The sequence below is a fragment of the Miscanthus floridulus genome, chromosome 1 (genome assembly GCF_019320115.1).
Source record: "Miscanthus floridulus cultivar M001 chromosome 1, ASM1932011v1, whole genome shotgun sequence".
Classification (NCBI taxonomy): domain Eukaryota; kingdom Viridiplantae; phylum Streptophyta; class Magnoliopsida; order Poales; family Poaceae; genus Miscanthus; species Miscanthus floridulus.
Genome location: NC_089580.1, coordinates 33214970 through 33221078, shown reverse-complemented (window position 1 = coordinate 33221078; position 6109 = coordinate 33214970).

Below are 6109 nucleotides of genomic sequence, written 5' to 3'. Positions count from 1 at the left end.
TGATCATGATGCCCAAAGTAGCATATCGGCTCCCAAGAATTTTCAACCAACATGGTGCCCTTCGGGTTTGTCAAGAACGCAAAAGCACAAACTCTAGCGTGCTCGTTGCAAGAAGTTCAAGGAAGAAGGGTTAACAAAGGCGGGGAAACAAATATTCAATAAGGATCCAATTGTCCCTCAATCAAGCAAGAAAGAACTAGCTGCCTGCTCAAAGTCGGCCGAGCTACCTTCCCAATTGGCTGAGCTGACTCCCCAGTCGGCTAAGCTGACTCCTGAGTCGGCTGAGCTGACTCCCCCTATACTTGCTGGCCTAGCTGACCCCTAGTCGGCTAAGCCAACTTTAGAATCGGCTGAGCCGACTTTCTCAGGCCTAGGTGCCTTTGGGGTATCTCCAGTTGATTCGGTTCCCACTGTTGTTGATCTAGTCCCTGCTGTTGTTGATGAGCTTTCTAGAATTCAAGCTATTTTCCAGAAGCCAGCAGACCACATGAATCACCTCAAGCCACTATATGTGAAGGACTTCATTAATGGCAAACTAGTCAACAACATGTTGGTGGATAATGGAACCATGGTAAATCTAATGCCATATTCACTTTATAAGAAGCTTGGTGTATCTGATGAGGAGCCGATTAAGACTAAGAGGATGGTCAAAGGTGTTGGAGGAAATTTTATTTTGGCCAAGAGATTTGCCTTGATGAAGCTTACTATTAGGATCAAAATGTTGGCCACCGTCTTCTTTGTTACAGAGGTGCAAGGGAGCTATAGTTTGATTCTTGGGCGCGAATGGATTCATGGCAATCTATGTGTGCCTTCTAGCTTGCACTAGTTCCTCATTTAGTGGGTGGATAACAAAGTTGAGATTGTTCATGCAGACTCATCGGCCAATGCCACGGCCAATGCCCCTTTGCTTGGGGGCATGATGATATGATTTGCTTGTCAGGGAGAGATCTTTTTGGTTTTGAAAGCTCTAGTTTAGTTTTGGTGAATTGATGAAACCCTAAGTGCTAACCTAGTTTGTCAAAGCGATTATGAGATAGGTGGCATATTCCAAGTGGTGGAGCAAATGAAGATCATGACATGATGATAGTGATGCCATAATGATGATCAAGTGCTTGGACTTGAAAAGAAGAAAGAGAAGAACAAAAGGCTCAAGGCAAAGGTATAAGTGATAGGAGCCATTTTATTTCGGTGATCAAGACACTTAGTGAGTGTGATCACATTTAGGTTTGATATCCGTACTATTAAGAGGGGTGAAACTCATATCGAAATGCGGTTATCAAAGTGCCACTAGATGCTCTAACTCATTGCATATGCATTTAGGATCTAGTGGAGTGCTAACACCCTTGAAAATGTTTGTGAAAATATGCTAACACACATGCACAAAGGTGATACACATTATGTTTAGCACTTGGGAGCAAGGGTTTGAAACTTCACCGGCGGAGTGCGGACAGTCCGATGGTGCCACCGATGCCCTATATAGAAAAGACAGGGTTTCACAAAGTGGACCGGATGCTGGCCTCAACTAGACCGACACGTTCGGTCTATGGAAGTAGTGAAGACGCTGTCCTCGGTCTTCGACCAGACACTAGGTCACTTCGTGACTAGACGTGGAGTGGGTGCTTCTGGTCTTGTTGATGTGGCGGCGTAGAGAAGAGAAGGATCGAACGTTGTTGCTGTGTCCGATCATGACCGACCGGACTCGTCCGATCATAGTTGAGCGGCTCTGGGAGCTCTCTAGACTTGACTGGACGTTGCCCCTCCTGTGTCCGGTCATGATCGAACTAACACATCCGATCACGACTAGAATCTTACTAGAAGTGACCAGACGCTGAGGTCCTGTGTCCGGTCACAACTATAGAGCGTTGGGTCATAACTTAAGTGCACTGATGACCGTTGAGATCGGGCGATCAATATTTGAAGCAGGGGCCACATGTCATGCATCACGCGACCAAATGCTAGGGTCCTACTATATATGGCCATGTAGCCCGAGCCCGTCGGCCCAGCCCAAGGCCCATTTTTTTAGCTCGGCCTAGCCCGATGGCAAACGGGCCCGGGCTGGCATGGCCCGGAGGAGTAGGCCATGCCTGGGCCTTACCCTAGGCATGTGGGCTGGCATGGCATGGCACGCTCCTCAACTAGAGGCCCGCTGGCGACCCGGCCAGCCGGCCTGCTAAGAGCCCCAGCCGGCCTGGCTAGCCCCCACCCCTACCTGCTAAGAGCCCCCACTGCCAAATGCTCGAACCCTATCCCTTCCCCTCCCATGCTACCCCATGTAGCCCCCTCCCCATGCCATAGTGTTGCTACCACACTCGCTCCTCCTCCTCCTCACCTCTACACCAGCGCCGTGGATGCCCCCTCTCTTCCCTCATGTCGGGCGAGGCGAGCACAGACGTGGGATGCCTCCTCCCTCTCCTCGGCGTCATTGGCTCCTCACATGACCTCTCCTCTCCTCCGATCGGTGACCGCCTCCTCCATGCCCCCCGCACCACTGGCTGGCAGCCGCCTCCTCCACGCCCCCACACCATCGGCTGGCGCCTAGCGACTTCGAGCATGGTGGCATCGAGCGCACTAGTGTTGAGCGTGGTGGCTAGCCTCGAGTGGCTCCTCTAGAGCTAGCTTCAAGGTCGTTAGCCTCCTCCACTGCTCCATGCCTCCTGCTCCTGTGGATCCACGTTGAGCTCCTCGGTGGCAAGTGCGCTGGCCTCCTCTAGATCTGGCATCGATCTCCTCGGCGACGAGCGGTGTCGACCCTCTACACCTCTCGGGCTCCCCTTCACGCTTCCCCTCTCTCTCTATTGGCCTCCTCCATCGCTCCACGCCTCCTACTCCTGCAGATCCGCGTCGAGCTCCTCGGTGGCGAGCGCGCTGGCCCCCTCTAGATTCGGTGTTGATCTCCTCAGCAGTGTCGCCCTTCCTCTCTCTCTCTCTCTATCTGTTGGCAGCCAGTGGGCCTTGGGCTGGCATGGCCTATGAAATTGGCCATGCTTCTTGGGCCAGCCCGGCATGAAAATCGGCACATAGTGCCATGCCTAGGCCAGAGGCTAGGACCGTGGCCTTATGAGGCACGGCCCAGGAGGCGCGTCGTGCCATGCTAGCCCAACCCCCATCGGGCCATGCTTTCACGGGCCCATGCTATGCTGGGCTGAGCTGGCCCATTGGCCATCTGTGGTCCTGCATCCGGTCGATCTGACTGGCGCATCCGGTCGCTTTGATTTTTTAGTGAAGAGAGAGCCAACAACTTTATTTCATAGGGGCTTCTATTTAAGCCCCATGGCCAGGTCAAGCTCACTCTCTTGGCCATTTGCATTGACATAGCAACCTTGTGAGCTTAGCCAAAGCCCTCCCACTCATCTCCATCATTGATTCATCATCTTTATGAGATTGGGAGTGAATCCAAGTGCATTGCTTGAGGGTTTGCATCTAGAGGCACTTGGTGTTCGTGTTTCGCTGTGGGATTCGCTTGTTACTCTTGGTGGTTGCCACCACCTGTATAGCTTAGAGCAGCGAGGATCATCGAGCAGAGGTTGGTGATTATCTCCGGCTCCGATCGTGGTGATTGTGAGGGGTTCTTGACCTTTCCCCAGTAGAGAGCCAAAAGATACTCTAGTGGATTGCTTGTAGCTTGTGTGATCCTCATCTTGTGTTGGTTGTGCGGCACCCTATCGAGGGTTTGGCGTGTGATGCCAATTAGCGTGTGAACCTTCAAGTGAGTGAATTGCCACAATGAGAACTAGCTTGTCGGCAAGCAAGTTGTGGCAGAACTGCCCAAAATAACACTCTTACGGAGGTGCTCATCTTCCACCAGACACTAAGCACCCCGAAAGCAAGCAACAACGGGCGGTATCTGTCGGTCACGCCCTAGGGGAGAACCCAAAAGATCCACATTTTTCCCAAGGATCCAATGATGAGAACGAGTTACAATACTTGTCCATTTCATACATCAAAAGTTCTTAAAAATACATTATTACATTACCAAATGTCAGAGTACGGAATAATAAACAGCAAAATTTAAAAGTAAACATCTAGCGATAAGGGATGAGGATCCGTCTGTGCCCACCAGAAGAATCCTCCACACAATGGTACTTCTCATGCATTACCTGCAACATGGGAAAATAAACCATGAGTATACAATGTACTCGCAGGACTTATCCGACTAGTGGGAATAATTTCCTGACTCCAAGGAATATGATAAGCTTTATGGTTTGCTGGTTTTCTTTTTGGTAGAAAACAATGCTATTAGTGAGTCCTTACTTATGATATTATTAATAACTGTATTAATTTATTAGCTATCCATTCTATGTAAGCACATGTTCTACTTTCAAGCAAGAGATGAGCAATCAGTTCCATTTTATCACCTTCCATCTTTCAGTTCTTACTATAATCCTAGAGTTAAGATAAGCCGTACCGACTCAACGGCGATTCGCGAATCAATGTTCCCAGCTGGGTACCCAAAAACACACACCCTGCTTGTACCCTAGGCAGAAGCAGGACTAACCCATCACCCTCCTATCCTGGGTGTCTAGGTCCCCATCCAAACTTAGACTCCAAGCCTCCACTCCTGAGTCTCGAACTCAGTGCGGTGCAAGGACCTCTACCATCCCCGCCTCCAATCAGTTGATCTGAAAAGAGCTAGATCCACGACAAGAGAGCAATGAGTCTTCCCCATGCCTATACCTAGGTATGTGCTTGGGATAATAGATCTGTGACTTGCCTAGCGTCCATTACAATGACCGGTCCTTAACCGACACAGACAGAGAAAAAGTGTAATCGAGCTATGCCCTGTTGGCCGCAGGACACAACCCCTTACACCCACCAGTACCCAAACCATATCCCTACCCGGTCACAATTTTCCTTTCCACCATTTTATCATGAGTGATCATATTTATCATATATCTGCGAGTAACGGTAGGTTACTCATGCTACCGATATCCTGAGCATAGCAGCTACTCGACCTATACTAGTAGGACTCATAGGTAGATATATTTATGCATGTAGTCTCCATAAAATGCCTATAACTTAAATGCACATCATATATATATATATATATATATATATATATATATATATATATATATATATTCAGTGATCATAAAATAGGGGTTATGCACCGGGGCTTGCCTTGGGCAGGCGACGAGTCAGCAAGGTCTGCACCAAAAGGCTCTGGGGCTCCCTCCTACATAAGGATCTCCTCCTCATACTCCTCAATGACTTCCTCGTACTCATGTTCGTCCATGGGCACGAACTCTACCAACCCGTGATCTATATGCATTAAATGATGATGCAATACTTAGTAATATGGCAACAACAATTCTTAAAATAAAAATACATCTGTCTAACTACTAGCTAGTGCTACCGGCTAAAGTACTAAGTTACCTACTGTTACCCCTAACAAGTACGAAGCATGACATCCATTATCACAGCAACTAAAGGTATTCTTACTCCTAATACCGATTTAATCTATATATGATAAAACAAGGATAATAGTTACTCTATTTATCAACTTACTCTAGGGCTACACAATTTATAGCAAGTACTTAATAATCTAGTGAGCCTACTATAAAATTTTCATAGTTATAGCTATCACCAATTTACCACAAAAATTCCTACAAATATTAATATACATGATCCTAAGCTCTCTAGTTTGAATTTATGAGCCCATCACTATCATAGCTAATTGTAATCTAACTACACTAACAGATAGATGGCATTTTTGTGAACCTAACAAACTTGGTTTCACTATTTTTGGACATCTACAAGATTTACTACAATTTATCAAAGTGCAGCTAAAAACTATATTGAATAAACATTTGTAATTCACTGGAAAATTGGAAAACATATTCTACCGCGTGGCCCAACTCTCGATGGCTCGGCCCACCCCGGCGTTTCGCTTGTGTGCATGCGCAGCAACCGACGCGGCCCACGCAGCGGCGTGCGACGCGGCCCACGACAGAGCCCACGCGTGGCCTCTCTCTTTTGCGAAAGAGCCCCCATTCTCTACCCAATTCACGAAACCTACTCGAGCACTATTTCACCGAGTCATGAGGTTTGCATCTACCACCCTCCTCTTTTCCTTCTTCGCCGCGGCCACGTCCCCCGGCACCCGTGCACC